This window comes from Dasypus novemcinctus, chromosome 21 (assembly GCF_030445035.2).
Source record: "Dasypus novemcinctus isolate mDasNov1 chromosome 21, mDasNov1.1.hap2, whole genome shotgun sequence".
Classification (NCBI taxonomy): domain Eukaryota; kingdom Metazoa; phylum Chordata; class Mammalia; order Cingulata; family Dasypodidae; genus Dasypus; species Dasypus novemcinctus.
This window is the reverse complement of record NC_080693.1, coordinates 74,938,793-74,960,214: the sequence shown is the minus strand read 5'-3', so window position 1 is coordinate 74,960,214 and position 21,422 is coordinate 74,938,793.

Below are 21,422 nucleotides of genomic sequence, written 5' to 3'. Positions count from 1 at the left end.
GAGCCTCCCTGGCAGCGAGGGATCACTACCAAGTACCAGCTGATGATGTAACTAGAAAATGACCTTGAATTAAAGGTCCAACGCAGACCAGCAGAATATCCCTGTCTACATATAATGACAGGAGTTAAAAATGCTGTTTGGCCTAAAGTAAGGGGAAAATGGAAAGGACAAATGAGTTATATGGCTATGAGTCTCTAAAAAAGAGTCTGGAGGTTGTCAGAAGGATTGCCTTTATGCACAGCTGAGTAGAGTCTCAGAGACAGATAAAGTAGATACAACCCCAGGTATTGGTTCTTTTGAGGGCTAAAGAGACCCACAGGTTCTATGGTCATGGCAGATGGAGTTCACTGCCATGTCAGTTGGCCCTTCTTTGGAGCTGGTGTTTCTGCGTGATGGAGCTGGACTCAGATGTGATCTCTTTTCACAAGCCTTTCATGCTACTTTACTGGAATTGTAATTGGTGCTGGGGTTTAAGATATATCTAGGGGATTTGAATCTCTGTACTGACAATATGATAGCCAGGCCCTGAGCCTCAACAGACTTCAGCTCCTACACTCTGATTTATTGGACTTACCCCACTCAGCTAACATGGAGTTGAAGAATGTCAACCACCACACCAGGGAGCCTAGAGTGCCTACTACTGAAAGCAGGAGGATTGCATCCAGTATCCATGTGGAATCTAAGCCCCCTCTTGACATAGATGTGGAATGGACACAACCAAGCCGAGGTCCACAGGAAGGAGGAATACAGTAAGGAATAGAGTGGACTTAATGATATTCTATTCATGAACTATTGTGGTTAATAATCGAGAAAATGTGGCATCGGTGTGGAAAAAGTGGCCATGGTGGCTGCTGGGTGCGGGGAATGGGAGGAAGAGATGAGATGTGGAGGCATTTTTGGGACTTGGAGTTGTCCTGAGTGGTGCTGCAGGCACAATTGCTGGACACTGTATGTCCTCCCATGGCCCACTGGATGGAACATGGGAGAGTGTGGGCTATGGTGTGGACCACAGGCCATAGGGTGCAGCGATGCCCAGAGATGTACTCACCAGATGCAATGGATGTGTCATGATGATAGGGGAGAGTGTTACTGTGGGGGGAATGGTGGGGTGGGGGCGGTGGGGGTGAATGGGGACCTCATATTTTCTGAATGTAATATTTTTTTAAAAATGAATAAATTAAAAAAAAAAGATGCTAGGGACCAGTCTCAATGGAGAATTTAATTACCTGCAATCTTAGATCAGATCCTCAAACCAACCCAGTATAACAAATGCACCAGACAATCCTTAGTATGATTAAGCAAACAACAAATATCATTTAAGTTAATGCTATTAAATTAATTTTGAGGGGGGGGGGGGGATTTATTCATACTCACTCATATTTCTCCATTCCAATTCTCAGGATTTCAGTCAATGCTCTAATTTTCATAAAAGTTATCTACACTTATAGTATAATTTACCAGCTTGGAGAGTCACATTTTGACTATGGATTTAAGTATATTAGTACCATATATTTTTTTAAAAAGGGTAATATATTCTTTTAGGATATTCATAACTATAATTCTTTAACCGTATCTTTTTTTTTTCAAGCCAGCCAGGAAGTCATTTTTTGGAGGGCAAGTGTCAGGTGACGGCAGTACTGGCAAAGCCCTCATGAGTATAGGGCCTGCCACCTGTCCAAGGGGCCACGGTTGGGGATGCATTTCACCCCACAGCCATCCGGGATGAGGCGCTGCTCAGACACCATGTCTTCAAATTCGTCAGCATTGAACTTGGTGAAGCCCCACTTCTTGGAGATGTGGATTTTCTGGCGGCCAGGGAACTTGAACTTGGCCCTGCAAAGCGCCTCAATCACATGCTCCTTGTTCTGCAGCTTGGTGCGGATGGACATGATGACCTGGCTGATGTGGACCCGGGCCACTGTTCCCTGAGGCTTTCCAAAGGCACCTAATGCTATTAAATTAAAATAGCATTTAAATGAAAAGTCTTTTAGACAGTATCAGCAAAATTCAAATTTATGTAAGATGGTTAGAGAAACCCAGACTTAATACTTAGCACTTAATACCAATCCTAGACTTAATACCAACAGAAAATTTAGGGATTAAGACACATTTTTAAATATGGGGAAACAAACTCAGAGAAGCCGATTTATTTAAACAAGCACACACAGCTGGTGAAGAGCAGACCATTTAGATGCCATTTTAACGACTCCAACTTTAATGCAATTTCTACAAAACCAGTTGCAAGATTAATGTTTTGTGCCCTCTCATACAAAGAGTTACTACTTTAAGAGGAAAACAAACTGGGTCTTTTACCATTATGATTTAATAGGCACAGGAAAACCCTGATCAATTCTCAAACATACAATTTATTTAGGAATACACATGGGACAAAAATATATTAACAAGATCCAGAAAAATGGACATTTTAAATCTGCAGTTAGATTATCACCTTTTGACATTCTTTTGCTTCACTTTCTCTTGCTTCACTTTCAGTGATTAAAACTGAAATACTAATCTGGGAACTAGTTGTGGCTGAGTTACTTAATTCATAAAAGAAATGATGAGAATGCTGTAACAATGGCAATGCATGTAACTGACCAAAAAAAAAAGGGGGGGGGATTGATTAGTAAGTTGCTTTGGAATTTATCCCACAAAAACTAATATGCATGTTGTCCTCTTCATTTCTTCTCCCTTTTAACAATTAGAAAATACTGGGGAAATATATGCAATAGTTATCTAAAGATATTGGGAACACAACCTAACAAAACTACCAAAAGCACATTTGCAAACATAAATCAACATAAGACTTGTAAAAACATAAAAGAAGTACTGCATACTTGGGCATCGAATCAGAGGGGTGTTGGTTTCTCCAGAAACCATTTCTCCATTGTGTTTTTTGAATTACCAATAACCCCAGCCATGTACTTTTTAAACACTAGAAAATAAGTGCAATTTAATACAATTTTTGAATACCATAAATGAAACTCACCAGATGCATACATAACATGCTAAACTTATCTATGCCAAGCAAAGAAGGGAAAGGGTATTTAATAATAAAAACTAGCATTGTTTAAGGACATATTATATCTCAGTGATTTAATCTTAAAAAAAAACAACAAAGAAACCTAGCTACTTTTCCCTTTAGAGAAGAGGCTGAGAGTTTGAGCTCTTTTTCCAAAGTTCATATAGCAGAAGTTGCCTTTCCAACATTCAAAACTATGTTCATTTGTGTCCACTTCATTGTGAAGTGATGCATTTTCTAGATAATTTCATCACTGTACACTGATATCTCCTTCTCTCTCTATCCCCTCTCCTTGTAGGTTTGGAATAGTGTGGCAATATTTTGAAAATTTATACACTATAGATACATTTCTAGGTAATAAGATTTACTTCCCAGCATGATGAAATTAGGAAGTCAGCAAATCCTCTCTTCAGAATGCAAACATAAAGCCATGCAAACTATCAAAAGCAAACATTGCAGATTTCTGAACCTCTGGAAATCTAACAAGGTTGTACACCAATGTGACTATATTTATCTTTGAGAACTATTAGACTTCAGTAAGAAGAGCATGAGCCTGTGGTAGTTTTGCCCAGGACTGATCCTCTGTCTTTACAGCTCTGTCCATGATAATTTAACTGGGGCTTTGAAAACCAGCAGCTTTACTGTTGCGGCCAGTAAGGGCTCACGGAATATGAAACAATATCATTAACATGGCAGTCTTGGTGGCAAGTGAACCAGAGGACCAGCATCTCTGCTCAGTTAGATTTAACTGGAGATGAAACAAGGAGTTCTAGGAGGTGGGAGAGCCATAGGGAGCTTGATAAACTTTCCACATATCTGGGATTGACTGTAATCTGTGAGTATGCACAGTAAGACCAAGATTGGCCCAAGGCAATCATATATCCCTGGCCCAGAGAGCCTATGCACATGCTCAGAGAAGACAAGAAAGCTCAAGGGGAAGTAAAAGATGGGAAGACCTAAAAACAGCCTAGTGTTTGCATGTGCCCCTTAGCTCACACAGCTACATTAGCAGAGAGTGGACACCTTAGTGATGACTTGAGGTATCTGAGCACAATCTCCACTTCATTGTTGGTGGAATGCTAAACTATGAAGATACAACTATGATCCCTGAGATATGAGGTTTAAAAAATTGTAAAAGACAGAAAAAACTAAAAATTAGCAGAACCATCAGTGGCCACAAATTTGGGGGAAGATAGAAGGTAAAAGGGTCAACAATTAGGGGGTATAAGAGGGAATGGGATATTTCCTTTTTGAATAATGAAAAGATTCTAAGATTGACTGAGGTGATGGCAGAATAACTCTGATGAAAATGAGACTGAGTGTACATGATGAATGGATTGTACAAAGCATGGGACTATATAACACAGAGAATCCTGTGGTGGAAGATAGACCAGTTAACAGAATATGAGAATGTGCTCTCACAACTAAAACAAATATATTAATACATGGTGTGAAAAATTGGGTGGTGCATTAGTCAGCCAAAAGGGTGCTGATGCCAAATACCAGAAATCCGTTGGTTTTTATAAAGGGTAATTATTTGGGATAAAAGCTTACAGTCCCAAGGTCCTAAAGAGTCTAACTCAAGGTTGCTTTCTCACCAAAGCCAGTTGCCATGTGTTAAAGCAAAATGGCAGATGATCTCTACCTGGCCTCTCCTTCCTTCTTAAGGCTCCATGGACTCAGCTTCTTCTGATCTCAGCTGTAAACTATCAGGTGAATGGCTCGTTTCTCCCAGAATTAAAGTTCTCTCTTCTGCCATGTCTGTGGAGCTCTCTCTCTCCCCATGTATCTTGAGTGTCTGTCTATATCAGTCCATCAAGGGGGTGGGGACTCAACCCTGAGTCACACTCTACTTAGTTGAATCAAAGCCCTAATCTTAACAGGTAATTTAATCAAGACATATCTGCTGAATCTAATGAGGTCAAAGGTTATCACACACAGAGGAACAGACCAAATTATAATCTCTCTTTTTGGGGATTCATAAATAATCTCAAACTGCCACAGGTGGGTTGGGGGAAAAATACACCAAATGTAAAATATAAGCTATAGTTAGCAGTAACATTTTCATGGTGCTCGTTCATAGTTTGTAACAAAATTTTCACAACAATACAAAATGTTGGTGGTGGGGTGATGTATGGGGCCCGTGTATGATATGCTTTTCTTTTTTTAAGTTCTCAACTTTTACTACACACTTATTGTTTATGTATGTTCATGTTTAAGTGATATACTACACTAAAATTTTCTTTAAAAATATCATGAAGGTATAACATGAACAAATCTACCCAAGAGAAATGAAAACATGTCAACATGAAGATTTATAAACAAATATTCACGTCATAATTCATAATAGCCAAAAAGTAGAAACAATATAAATGCCTATCAGCTGATGAGTAAACAAAATATAATATCTAAACAACAGAATTTTATTCAGCAATAAAAAAGAATGGTACAACATGGGTGAATCACAAAATATATATATATATACATGTTAAATGAAAGCCAAGCACAAAATACCACTATTGTGTGATTCTATTCAAAAGCAATGTCTAGAAAAGGCAAGTTCATGAACACGGAAGGCAGATCAGTGGCTACTTGGGGCAGATGGTGGGAATATCTATGGATAACAAACCTGCTGTAGGTAATTTTGAGGGATGATGTTCTAAAACAGGACCATACTCATGTACAACCTTTCTACCTTCCTTCCTTTCTATAAATTTAAATTTAAAATTCCTAATTTGGCAGGTGGAAAATGGCACAGCTTCAAACAGTATAAATATCACTAGAATAAATAATTCAGGCAGGGAACCCGGACTTGCAATTACTTTTCAAAGTATGTATGTGCATATATTGGTCCAGAGTCCTCAAAGTGAAAGAAATAGTGGTTGGAGAGTAGGATTATGCTAGTTGTTCTTTACTGTTTGTTTTCACTGAGGATCACAAACAGTTCCTTTTAAGGTTTCCTTTTCAGTGCAGAGGAGAAACTGGCATCTGTATTTCCCAGAAGTCACTTCTGCAGATAGTTCCAAGTTAGAGTCTATCAAAGAGAGGATTGGAGTCACATTGGAAAATCTGGAATGAGGGGAAATGGGGAGATGCAAGATCAGATACAATGTCTGAAGCAAGTTTCAAGCGAACTGCCTGCATTCAAAACTTGGTCTGAGAAAAATCATATTTCCAGGAGTTCTCAAGATCTGCAGAAAATTTCAGGCAAGCTCCTGAGAATCCCCTGCTTCAGTGCTGAGGCTTGAGTTGACTTTTACCCTCTCATCCTTTCCCTGGTTGTGTAACACTTTAATCCCTTTATATTAAACCCTTCACAATTTGAGAAAATTACAATAGTATTAGTATTGAAACTATGCTGGAATTCATTTTACACTTAATTGATTCAAAAGTCACCTCAAGTTATTAGAATGTCTTAAGTCATCACTGTGAGACTAACCATTGCTACATTCAACCAATGCAGCAATGGAAAATTCCAGTTCAATGATTATTGGATCAAATCATATCTGGGTAACAGAGGTCATCCCTAAAATGAGACCATTTAAGTCACATTTTTTTCTAGAGGAAGTTAGATTTACTTTTCTAAAACAGAATATGCAAATAATTGCATTAATTCTTGGCACCACTCTAACTTATTATGCAAGTTTTTGCCAGAGCAGTCCTCTGAAAACCAGTTTGAATTTGACCAGAACTGCAAATTCGGGATATAGTCAGAGTTAGGTATCAGCAGTAACAAAGACAAAAAGTTGAGATCTGCAAAATCCTAGGTTTTAAAACCAAATCCACAGATGAGAATTAAAATACCATTGCTAGAAATCGTAAAAGTATGTTTGAACATTTAATATCCTCTTTCTACTGACATTTTTTCATTGTCAGCTCTTCCTTAGAATGCAAGTCAGAAAAAAGGCAGAGGTTTACAGCCTATGTGTGTCAGAAATGTGGGGCGGTGACACGGGAATCATGGCCCCAAAATGCACCTAACTCATTGCTTGCTTACTTTAAGGGTAAGGATACAATTGCATCTAGGTTTTTAATAAATTTGAATGATTAATTATTTACAATGATCTTGAATTGTGAAGACTAACCTTTATTCCTTCAACATAATATGGTATGAACTGAAGAATTTAAAGGAAGCTTTAAATGACTCAGGGAAAGTATTATAAGGACAAATCTGTTAAAAGCCCTTGAATTTATACAACCTAGTCATTAATTCTAAGACCTACCTTAACAGAGAAACCAGTAGCATTTTCCTGTACTGCTATTTTGAATGAGAACACAGGGAAGGCTTTTGCTGTAATTCTTAAGAAATGATCTATGGCATAAGGAAATCCAGAAGCCTTTTTTTGGTCACCTTGGTGAGGGGATTCCCCATGACTTCATGAACCATTACTACTTCCAGGGGAAAAGAAACACCATAGCTAAATTAATAACATTGTATTTTCCAAGTAGTTAGTATTAGAAAAGGAGAAGTTGGGAAATGGTCTCTGTTTAGATTTGTTGAGACTTGAAGCATTAAAAAAAATATAGTTTATGACATTTTGATAAATCCTGAAAGCTGCCGAATTCTGCCATTTTTCTACTTTTTAAAAAGAAAAACAGATTATACTCAAACTATACAACTTCCTGATACTCAATCCTTTTATGGTTATATAAAATTAATAGATTATCAGAGAGGACATCTTTCTCCCTCTCCCAAGGAAACCAGAAATCCTGATTTTACTGGTTAGGGTATTAGGAATTTGAACCCAGCATACTTCTTATCCTTGGTGAGAGATGACTGAAAGTTTCCATATATTAAACTATTTTATATAAGGAGAAGCGGTTAAACATACAAGAATCTACCTCCATAAATCATTTAGGGAAAAAAATAATTAACCATAACTCTAAAAATGGTTTTTCTGACTCAGTTTATAATTCACCCAGGGACACAGGATTTTATCTTCCTGACCATATATAACTGATCCCCTAAACTATAGAAGAGTATTATAAAATGAATTCCAATGCAAGACAAGAAAGGAAACTGATACAAGATGATCTATCTAAATTCATTCCTAAGGAAAAATTGAATAGGGCTATGAGTGGGAAGGTGGTGGAGTAGGGAGCTCCAGGACTTAGTCTTCTTAAATCGACTCTTAAACAGGGGCAGTTAACTGTCTGAAACAACTATTTTGAAACTCCAGAGGCCAGAGGAACACTGTACAGCATCCCCCTGGAGGAAGAGGTTGATAAATTATGGTAAAGAACAGTGTGATGGTCAGGCTAATGTGTCAGCTTGGCCAGGTAATTGCCCAATTGTTTGCTCAAGCAAGCACTGGGCTAATTGTAATACAAGGACATGTATGGACTTTAGTCACCAGTTAATTTACTGCATAGATGGCTGATTACATCTACATCAACCAGGGAGTTTGCTGTCAGCAATGAATGATGCTTTATCCAATCAGCTGAATGCCTTAAAAGGGGGAGTGATTTCAGCATTCAGAGAGAATTTCCCTGCTCATCTTTGGACAGCCAAAATCTCCTGGAAACTCATCAAGGACCTTTATTGGACTTTCATGGGAGCCTCGTCTGGACTTGTACATCCCAACAGTCATGTGAGAGACTTATAAAATCTCATACTATTTACAGATATCTCCTGTTGATTGTTTCCCTAGAGAACCCTGGCTAATACAGCCATTCTATATTAATACAAGGGACAGTTCATCAGGAGTAAATAATAGTCATAAATATCTATGCACATAACCAGGGTATTCCAAAATACATGAGACAAACTCTGGCAAAACTGAAGAGAGAAATAGACATCTCTACAATAACGGTTGAAGACGTCAACACACCACTCACATCATTAGATAGAACAACTAGACAGAAAATCAACAAGGAAACAAGAGAACTTGAACAATATAATAAATGAGCTAGACCTAACAGATATATATGGAACACTGCACCTAAACTCAGCTGGTTATACATTCTTCTCAAGTGCCATGGATCTTTCTCCAGGATAGACCACATATTAGGGTACAGTGCAGCTCTGAAATATAAAAAGATGGAAATTATACAAAGCACCTTCTCAGATCATAATGGAATGAAACTGGTAAACAATAGGAAAAAGGTAAATTTGCAAATGTGTGGAGGCTAAACAGAACACTCCTAAATAATCAGAGGGTCAAAGAAGATATTTTAAGTGAAATTAATAAATATATCGAGACAAATGAAACAAGAACACAACATATCAAAACTTATGGAATACAGCAAAGGTAGTCCTGAGAGGGAGGGAAATTTATAGCCCTCAACCTCTTTATTTAGCAAGCAGAAAGAGCTAAAATCAAATATCTACCTGAACAATTGAAGAAACTAGGAAAAGAACAGTAAACCATTCACAAAGCACAAGGAAAGAGATAATAAAGATTAGAGCAGGAATAAATGAACTTGTGAATAAAAAAAGCAATAGAGAAAATCAATAAAACCAAAAGCTATTTCTTTGAGAAGATCAAAAAAATTTACAACCCATTACATAGACTAACAAAGAAAAAAGGGAGACAAGCCATTCACCTGACAGTTTAGAGCTGACCTTTAGAGAGAGCAGAGAAGCTGACCCTGGAGAGAAATGAGCCTCAGGAAAAGAGAAACCCAGGAAGCCTGAACCCTTACAGAGGTCAGCGGCCATCTTGATCCAACACATGGCAATAGACTTTGATGAGGAAAGTAACTTACACTATAAGACCTAGTAACTATAAGCTTCTACTAAAACAAATAAATAACCTTTATAAAAGCCAACAGATTTCTGGTATTTTGCATTAGCACCCCTTTGACTGACTAATACAAACAGTACACTGTTCTCTCTGCATGGCTACTGGCACCCATCTTCCCACTTTCTCAGTAAATCACCATGGAATCCAGTCTCTGGCTAGCTGCTCGTGACAAAAAGGGACGTAAAAGTCCTCTTTCCCAAGAACAAGGGTGGGCATGGACGAGCAGTGATCACAGCTTTTGATTAGTGAATTCAGATTACGGGAAACTATTATTTCAACCTGCCCTGGACAGAGGCAGTGATAGCTATTGTTTCAACCTGCCCTAGACAGGGATGATGGCAGTGGCAAACTAAGATGCTGCATTTTCTAAGGGCTGTGGGGGTCAGATAGCTACACATGCTGGGCAGGCCAGAAAAGCTCAACCATGGGCTCCCTTCTTGATCTCCTCCCCATGGCACTTTGGAGCTGCTCTGTACTCCGTTTGTGAGACCCTGGCCCTGTTTTGGCTGGGAAGGACTGAAGTGGGAAACTCCCCACCAGGGTAACCACCTCCCAGAATTTGCACTCCAGGCAAAAGTGGCTCGAGACAACAAAAGGAGTATAAAAAACTATAGAGGTAGGCAGTCTGGCTCAAAGTCCTGCCAACTTCAATCACCCAGGAAAGGGAGGTAGGTCTCCTAGAAAACAGAGGGGCCAACCAAGCTCCTGTATAAAGGGGTATTCCAAAACAACAAGCAACAATCCAGTTCAAGACAAAGGCCCAGAAGACAGGGAAAAAACCCTGCATAATACATTTGCCTAGGGCAGACCTTCCTGATAGGAGGCCTGAAGCTCAAGAAACTCTCTGAATCATCACCAGCTGGTTATAAAACCAAGAAACAGACATCTCAGGGCATAAACCCCAGAGCTAACATTTTAAAATACTAAAATGTATAGGAGTGGATGTGGCTCAACCAGTTGAGTGCCCACCTTCCACATGGGAGGTCCTGGGCTTGGTTCCCAGTGCCTCCTGAAAACAAGCAAGCAAAACAAGTTAAAAAACAAAAACAAAAACAAAAAAACTAAGCGAACACAATGTGGCTCAGGAGCTGGGTGCTGGCTTCCCGCATATGAGCTTCTAGGTTCAATCCTCAGCCCCCAGTACCTCAAAAAAAAAAAAAAAAAAAAAGCATAGTGTGCAATAAAAGAGCACCTTTCAGAGAGACAAAGAGTGATGGCTGATCCAAAGGAAGAAGATAGGAATACTAAAAACACCACGGAAATAAACAAGAATGTAGACATACTGAACAAAGCCTTTAAAAAATGATTCTGAAAGTGCTCAAGGAGATCAAGTACAGAGAAAGAACTAAATGGTATCAGGAAAATAGTTAACAATATGAGAGTTTAAGTGAAGTCAGAAATTTTGGAAATGAACCAAACAGAACTACTAGAATTGAAGACCATAATAACTGAAATGAAATATGCCCATGAGGGTTTCAAGAGCAGACTGGAGCTGGCAGAAACAAATCAATGAACTATAAGACAAAGTACTTGTCTTATACAAGTCAGTCAGAAGAGCAGAAAGACAAAAAATTAAAAATGAAAACAGTCTAAGACACCTCTGGGACACCATCAAATGTACCAATAAATACATTTGTGAACCCCTGATGGAGAAGCAAGAGAGAAAGGGGGCAAAAGGAATAGTCAAAGAAATAATGCCAGAACTACCCAAATTTAGCAAAAGACATGATGAATATGTACATCTATGCAGCCTGGAAAACATGAAACAGGGATAAGCTTGAAGAAAAATACACTCCATTATATACTGATCACACTAACAAATACAAAGAACAAGTAGAGAGTTCTGAAAGCCACAAGAGAAACAACATTTTACATACAAGAGAGTCACAATTAGATTAAGTGCTGATTTCTCATCAGAAACCATGGAGGTAAGAAGACAGTGGGTTGAAATTCTTAAATTGCTGAACGAGAACAACTGCCAGCCAAGAAGTTTATATCTGATAAGACTTTCTTTCAAAAATGAGGAAGAGAGATTCTTAGATAAACAAAAGCTGACTGAGTTCATCACCACTAGACTTGCCCTACAAGCAAGATTAAAGGGAGATTTTCAGACTGCAAGGAAAGGACTCTAGACGGTTGAGCAGGGGCAAAAGTAACCGTTTGAGTAATTATAAGTGTCAGTATTATTATAGTGTATTGTTTGGTATGTAACTCCACTTCTTCCTACAGGTGCTAAAATGCAAATGCATAAAAAACAATGATAAAGCTATGTATTCCACGTACAATGTACAAAGATATAAGAGGTAAGAAGAACAAAAAATGGTGGGAGCTGAGGGATATAGGAAAAGCATATGTGCATGCTATTGACGTTAAGTTGGTATCAAACCAAATATGATTGTTATATACTAAGGATGTTAAATTTTAACCTCATGGTAACCACAAAGAAAATAGATGGAAAATATACCCCGATAGAAATAGGTACAACACACACAATAGAACAAATATAAATGGAGAAATAAATGGATGTGAGGGACAAAAAATGGTATGACTTAGAAAGGCTAAATATCAAAATGGAAGAGGCAAGTCCTGTATTATCAGTAGTGACTTTAAATATAAATGGATAAAATTCTGCAGTCAAGAGGCAAAGATTAGTAGAATGGATAAAAAAAGCATGATCCAACTTTATGCTGTCTAAAGAGACCTTAAATTCAAACATTCAAGTAGGTTGACAGTGAAAGGAAGGAAAAATTACATCATGCAAGTGGTAACCAAATAAGAGTTGGGGTGGCTATACTACTTTTGGAAAAATAGATTTTGAATAAAAAACAGTCACTAGGTAATTATATACTGATATAGGAGAAAATTCATCATGAAGATGTAAGAATTATAAATATATTCAATGGACATGACAGCAGACCCCCAACATATATGAAGCAATTACTGGCAGATTTAAAGGAAGAAATGGGTGATTCTATATTAATAGTAGGAGATTTGAATACACAATGCTCAATAATGGATAGAACATCTATTCAGAAGATCAATAAGGAAATAAAAGACTTGAATGATACTCTAACCCAATGAGACATACAAAAATATATAGAACATTTCACCCAACAAGAGAATTCACATTCTTCTCAAGGCAACATGGGTCATTCTTCAGGACAGACCATATGTTGGGTCACAAAAGTCTCAATAAATTTGAAAATATTTAAATCATACAATCATATTCTCTGACCACAATGGAATGAAGCTATAAATCAGTAACAGAGGAAGAAATGGAAAATCCACAAACATGTGGAAATTAAATGACATCACTTAAACGGCCAGTGGCTTGAAGAGGAAATAAGAAGTGAAATTAGGAAATATCTTTAGGTGAATGAAAATGAAAATGTGAAATACCAAAACTTATGAGATGCACAGAAGGCAGTGCTTAAAAGGAAAATTTATAGCTCTAAATATTTAGAATAAAAAAAAAAAGACTTCAAAATAAGAGACCTAACTTCAATACTGGAAGGACTAGAAAAAGAACTAAACCCAAATTGATCAGAAGGAAGAAAAGAAGGATGAAAGTGGAGAGAAATGACAGAAAAACACCAAGAGAATTAACCAAACCAAACGTTGGTTCTTTTAAAATGATCAATAAAATTGACAAACTTTTAGCCTGACTGACAAAGAACAAGAGAAAGGATACCAATAACTAAAATCAGAAATTAAAAATAGGACATCACTAGTAACACCACTGAAATAAAAAGGACAATAAGAGTATACTGTGAACAACTATATGCTAATAGATTATTTAATCTAGATGAAATGTATAAATCCATAGAAACATTCAAACTACCTACATTGACTCAATGAAGAAATAGAAGATCTCAGCAAACTAATTTCTAGTAAAAAGACTGAACCAGTCATTATAAACCTCCCAAAAAACAAAAGCCCAGGACCAGATGGCTTCACAGGAAAATACCAAACATTCCAAGACGAATTAACACCTATCCTGCTCAAACTCTTCCAAAAAATTAAGAGGGAACACTAGTGAATGCTTTCTATAATGTCAACATCACCCTCATACCAAAGCTGAATAAAGTTACCATAAGAAAATTATAGACCAATATCTCTTATTAATATAGATCCAAATATCAACAAAATCTAGCAAACTGAATCCAACAGCATATTAAAAGAATTATACACCATCATCAAGTGGGATTTTTCCCTGATATGTAACATTGGTTCAACATAAGAAAATCAGTGTAATACACTACATTAACAAAATAAAGGGGGGGAAATTATCTGTTCATCTCAATTGATTCAGAAAAGGCATTTGACAAAATAAAGCACCCTTTCTTAATTAAAAAACAAACAAACAAACAAAAAAAGGAAACTTTCTTAACATGATAAATGGCAGATATGAAAAGCCTACAGCTAACTCTCAAATTAATGGTGAAAGACTGAAAACTTTCCCTCTAAGGTCAGGAACAAGACAAAAATGCCCACTGTCCCCACTGTTATTTGACATTGTACTGGAAGTTCTTGCCAGAGCAATTAGGCAAGAAAAAGAAATAAAAGGCATTCAAATTGGAAAGGAAGAATTCAAAGTTTCCCTATTTGTAGATGACAAGATCATTTATACAGAAAACCCTGAAAAATCCACCTCAAAACTTCTAGAGTTTTTAAATTCAGCAAAGTGATCAACACCCCAAAACCAGTAGTGTTTCTATACACAAGCAATGGGCAATTGCAAATCAAGAAAAAAATTCCATTCACAGTAGTAACTAAAAGAATTATCTAGGTTTAAATCTAACCATAGATGCAAGTTTGTACACAGAAAACTACAAAACATTGCTAAAAGAAATCAAAGATGACCTAATAAATGGAAGGACATTCAATGCTCATACTTTGAAAGGCTAAATATTGTTAAGATGTCAATATTATAGATTCAATGCAAGACCAATAAAATTCCAAAAACCTTCCTTGCTGATATGGCAAAGTCAACCATCAAATTGATATGGAAGGGTAAAGAGCCCAGAATAGCTAAAGCAATTCTGAAAAAAGAAGAAGGACATTGGAAAACTCACACTTGACCTTAAAATTTATTATGAAACCATATCAATCAAAACAGCTTGGTACCGGTACAAGGACAGACATATGGGCCAATGGAATAACACTGAGAACTCAGAAATCAATCATTACATTTATGATCAACTTATTTTTGACAAGGTGACAAAGACCACTCAATTTGGAAAGAATATTCTCTTCAACAAATTGTGTTTGGAAAAATGGAGCTCCATTTGTGGGGGGAAAAAAAAAAAAGGAGGACCTCTACCACACACCATATATAAAAATCAATTCAAAATGAATCAAAGACCTAAATATAAGAGGTAGAGCTATCAAGTTCCCAGAAGAAAATATAGCAAGACATATTTAAGATCCTGTGTTAGGCAATGGTTTCCTAGACTTCACACCCAAAGCACAAGCAACAACAAAAAATCGATAAATGGGACCTCATAAAATTAAAAGTGTTTTTCCTCAAAGGACTCTATCATGAAAGTAAAATGACAATGTACACAATGGGAGAAAATATTTGGAAACCACATATTCAATAAATGTTTAATATCCAGAATATATATCCAAAGAAATTATTAAACTTAAAGACAACACAATTTAAAAATTGGTAAAAAACTTGAATAGACATCTCATCAAAGAAGATATACAAATGGTCAGAAAGCACATGAAAAGATGCTCAACATCATTAGCCATTGAGAAATGCTAATCAAAACCACAATGAGATACCATTTCACACGCATTATAAAGAGCTATTAATAGAATGGAGACTAAAAGTTGGAGAGGATGTGGAGAAATAGGAATACTCACTTATTGTTAGTAGCAATGTAAAGTGGTGCAGCTTTGTCTGATATATTTATTTCTGTGGCTTCTATCTATTGTCTACTGTCTTTTCCGTTCTATCTGTAGAACTCTCATTAGCATCTATTGTAGGACTGTTCTAGTGGTAATGAACTCTTATCAGTTTGTGTTTATCTCAGAATGCCTTAATCTCCCCCTCAAGTTTGAAAAGACAAATTTGCCAAATATAGAATCCTTGGTTGGCAGATTTTTTATTTTTTATTTTTGTGTCTTTAGCACTTTAAATGTGTCATCCTACTGCCTTCTTGCCTCATGGCTGCCAATGAGAAAACAGCACTTTATCTAATGGAAGCTCCCTATACATCATATTGCTTCTCTCTTCTGGCTTTCAGAATTCTCTTTATCTTTAGCATTTTACATTTGAATTATTATATGCCATGCTGTGGGTCTATTTGAGTTTATCTTCTTTGGAGTTCCTTGAGCATCTTGTGTGTTTCCTATGTTCATGTCTTTCATCAAATTTGGGGAGTTTTCAGCCACTATTTCCTTGACTGTTTTCTGCCCCTTTCTCTTTCTTTTCTTTCTGAGATTCCCACATTCATATATTGGTACTTATGGTGTCCCACAGTTTATTCAGACTCTGTTTATCACTTTTCATTTTCTTCCTTCTGCTCCTCAGACTGAATGAGTTCAATTGTCTTCAAGTTCATAGATTCTTTCTTCTGTCAGCTCCAATCTACTGTTGAACCCCTATGCAGTGTTTTAAATTTATTTTACTGTCTTTTACTATTTTCAGCTTTGTTTCCTTTGCAAATTTTTATCTGTTGATATTTTGTGTTCATCTATTTTTTTCCTGATTTCCTTTAGTTCTTTGATCATGTTTTCCTTTAGCATATTTAGTACCTCATTGATAGGTTCCAATGCTTTAATCTTTCCCTTTGCTTGAGTCATTGTTTTTATTGTTCTTTTAATGTTCTGTAATTTTCTGTTGAAACCTGCACATTTTGATATTTTAATGTGTTGTCAGTGGAGTTTAGACTCTGAGGTATCTGTTCCTTAAGATTGTATCCAGTTAGTGTTATGACAGGATATTCCCTGAATGCCAGAAGAGAAAGGGAAGGGAAAATGGAAATGCCTTTTCAAGTCTTTGCAGATTGACCTATGGCAGTGCTCTCATTCAGAGTTTATCTCTATAATGTGCTTAGAGAATAACTTGAGGCCACAGTGTAGAAGCTGTTCATATCCTTTCTGAACATGCCTCTTGTTTTGGGCAGGCACAAATGGCACTAGGATTTCCCCCACTTACATAAAGTCAATGTCCCCTCTACTCTTCAAAATAAATTCCTCATGTCCTCAGCACTGTACTCTATGTCCTCCAGCCAGAAATTCCTTGCCCAAGGCAGTCCCTTGACTGTTTTCCACAGTGTTCTGTAGGAAAGCTCTGTGAACTGCCTCCCTATGTCCAGGGCAAGTTCTGGGATAGCAAGTCCCTTAGGCCACCACCAGATAGACTGGGCTTGACATACACACTCCTATTAGATACACAAGGGTTACTCTGCTCCCACCAAAACCGGGAACAGAGACTCACACTGGAAACATGGACCAGCTCCATGATCAGTAGACAATGGGTAGAAAATGGGTCAATGAGGGCACAATGATATTCTATCCCTGTTAAGCAGCTTTTTTCATTTTTCAGTGCTTGTCCTGCTATTAAAATCTTTTGACAGTGTTCTAGAAGTTTGAGAAAGAAGTTGCTGCCAATTCTTGCTGGTTGTTCAAAGCCCCTGTGGTGGGACAGGGATCTGAATTGTTTCATTCCACCATCTTGTTTGGGCTGGGCTGACAAGTTGGTCTCAGAGGAAGAAGGTTTGTTTCTTCCCAGGGATAGCAGCATTCTTGCAGACAGGCAATCATTGCACTTCCTTAGTTTTTCTCTTATCTGAATTAATTTTACTTAGAAAAATAATATGATGCTGATTTCTTCAAGTGGTAGTGGCAAATTTCAACCTGGTATATATAGGGACTTTGAAATTGCTAAAACTTTGGGTACCATTGTCTACTTCCAAACCAGAGGCTGTGGGTGACTGTTAGGAAATTACCAGAAGTAACTGCTGATTTAGGGAACACCAGTGGATGCAATAGACTTTAAAACCTCCAGTGGTCTGCACATAGTTCAAGAAAGAAGTAAGGTGAAAGCAGACTTCCTATAGTTTTCTGAAAATATAAGTCCTCTGATATTCCCAGGAAGTGTTATTTAATTTGTATACTACTTTAGATTTAAAATACTTCAGTATAAACAGAATGATATGTGCATGTGTACAAGTTAACTCTAATCTATACCCTAGGAGCCTTAATTAGCTTCTGAAGAAACTAATCCTAATAGTATACACTAGGCAATTTATTTCCAAGGGAAATATTTATGGTATTTCATTTCATTTTACATGACAATTTTACAATTTTTCTCCAGCTCATGTATAAAAATAAATGCCATTTTCATACGATGATTATGTACTATATTTTAATATAGTTTCAATACAAATAGCATATATTTCATGTAAACTATTTTATATAACATACACATGCAAGATTTTGTTTCGCAAACATTTGATGTTTATGTATTTATTAATGTTTAAAATATTCCTGACTACTTACACTGTATATTTTTCACAGAAGAAACCATGGCATTATATGATCCATTTCTTTGTTGCTTGTCTGATCCAAAACTAACAGACAAAAGCAAATAAAATTTTTAAAAGTGCTAGCACATAGTGAGTGATCAACAAAAGGTTAGTTTGTGGTAGCAAATTATATAATTATTCTAAATATCTTACATAGGAATCAGTCTTCAAATCTTGGAATTCCAAACAATTTAGTAGGTTTCAAAATTGATGGGTCTGTTATTCACTCAAGAAAGTCCAGGGACAAAAAGGTTAGCTGAGTGTGGGGAAGGATGGAGAAGCTAGTGCTATCCAAAGATCTGCATGCCAATCATAATCCACAGGGAGGCAAAGTGGCTCACAGATAAGCTTCCAGAACCTGACTCTATCGATTATTTTTCAGAAAGTGGGCATTTAGGCAGTTTCCAAGTAACAAATCAGAGGTTTTGCAGTTATCCTATGCTGATAAACAGTGTGGAAAATTGATTTGGGCATTTAGTGCCCTAGGAAGATATTCCTTATCAAAATTAACACATGGTGCAGAATTCTAAGTACAATTCTTTCAAGTCTTTAATTCCTTCTGCCAGGAAAGGCATAGTCTTAAATCTGATAAAAAAATTAATCTTAAAAGGCATGAAGAGTAATACCCAACACAATTCCTTTTAAATAATAGTTCCTCCCTCTCTGCTCAATCTTTTGAAAAGCAAAAACAAAAAAAAAAGTTTTCAATCCTTTGCCCAAGAAAACCTTACTCATCCTTAATGTCCTTTTGACATTCTCACTGAATTTCATCTGTGATTGGATGTTATTAGGCTATCTTGTATCGTCTATGGTTACTGTGCTTATTTACGTAAAGCTCTGGAGTGGTCTCAGACAGTGCTCACAGGACATTTTGTTCTTTCTCAAAAGCTTCAATTAAATGTCAGAGATGTAAAAGCAATAACCAGGTTTACCTTCAAAATCATAGCTCTCACAGTTACGAGGCCAGTTGTTCTCATAACAGAGTAATGAATTTTCAAAACTACAATTTTCAGGGTCTTAAGACTGATTTGGTACCTGAGTGTTTCCATGCAACTTTCTTAAAATACAACATCTTCTGTAAGTATCTGATGTTTCTAGGGAGCTAGAGCACCAATAAAATTATAGGTCCTAAGGAAAAAGCCTGTAGGTGAAAATACTGGCAAGTAGAGAATAAGAATTTGGAAATCAAAAATATTTGATTGCTTAATGGCCACTAGGTGGGTGATAAACCTGGACCAAAGGAGTTTCCTAGGAAGTGAGATTTTCAGTATTAAAACCAGGAAAGTACTGAGCAAACAGGATGAATTGGTTGGCCTAGCTCTACCACTTACTTAGGAAAATCATCTAACCTCTTTGGTCGGCAACTGTTTTCTCATTTATTGAGTGGAGATAAAGCATTCTTCTACCTGAGAGGGTGGTTTTGAAGATTTTATGAGATAATCTTAATAACCACAGTTATTTATTGTTATGTGTCAGATCCCATGCTAAGTATTTTAAGTACTTGATTTTATTTAATCCTTACAGTTTCATGAAGTGGTTAAGAGCTAGAGTCTCTAGCGGCTCCAGCTGGAGACTTTAGCTGGAGTTTAAAGATGGAGTTAGGGGTTACATTAAAGAGTTATATAAGATATGCACGAAAAAATAATATTTGGGATGAACTAGTTCTAGAAGAGCAAACTGGCAAGTACAAAAGTACTGAGGCAAGAATAATTATATTATAGCAGAGCAACAGAAAACAGAAGGAAGTTGTTGCCATTAGAGTGTTGACCAAAGGATGGCATGCTCCCAAGGGGACATATGGATTTGCAACCAGCAAAAACTCTGATGCTTAAAGGTACGAACTATGGACAACAGATGACCAGGTTTGTTTGTTTTTAATCTTCCACAGAAAGTGAAAAGGTTTATATGGCCAAGTGTAAGCAAAATCTACTAGAAAATGACCCAGAAAATATCTACAGAAATAATTTTGTCTTTTTTTCATTTTTTTATTTGCTACTACCACCAAAATCTGCACCTATGGTGGCTCCCCAAGGGCCCGCACCCTAGGCTTCAAGGCTTTCCACAGCAGCCCTCCTACTAGTCAAGGTGTAGCATCCGCGGAGGTTGGGGTGCTCCCGCGCCTCTAGCACACATCCTGACTGCTGGCGACGGCCGAGTATGGGGCCAAGGCTCCAGTGCCTTCCATTTTCAGGGCTAGTTGATTCAGCAGGTGAATTGTTACACACTCCTTAGTGGATTCCAACTTCCATGGCCACCGCCCTCTACAGAAACAGATGCAACTTATAAAACTTACAAATGTGGCCAACCCTAACATGGAAGAGGAAAGTTGTGGAGTGAAGAGGCTATGAAAGTCCATTGTTCTCTCTTACTTGTGGATGTCTCACTCTTCTCAGGCAGAATACAAACTACTTTTGAGAGCTCCATAAATTGATTTTTTTAAAGAATATTTCTGATTTTATAGACTATATACATTAATTTTCTAGGCTTTGCTTTTTCTTAAAGAAAATGCCATTCTATTACTCTTCTCCTTTTGCTGAACAAAATAAGGTTTAAATTGATTTAAAAATCAATTTAAAGAATATTTCTGATTTTATAGACTATATACATTAATTTTCTAGGCTTTGCTTTTTCTTAAAGAAAATGCCATTCTATTACTCTTCTCCTTTTGCTGAACAAAATAAGGTTTTCAGTAAAAACTGAATCACAAGAGCTTTTTTAATTATATGGTCTCTCTTTCAACCAATTATTATGGCAGCCTGCCATGCCACCATTAACAATCAAATGCTTTGGACTAAGACTTGAATCATGTGGAAATGCATATAATGCTAGGTTAACATCTAAAACCCATTTTCATTTCAGTATGATTTTAGTAAGGTAGTCCCACATGAGAACATAACAGCTAATGATAGGTTTTGATGAAGTTGAAAAAAGAATAAGAAGTGTCTTATAGAGATGATTTGGGTGAAGAAGTGCATGAAATATTTCAGAAAATGACGATAGAGTGTGAAGTCAGGTGTTGCTTAAAGTTAGGGCAGTGGATGGGGGGTTAGAAGATATCTAGGGCAAATTATTATTTCATTATTCACATAAAAGCCTATAATATAGAGGCAAAGC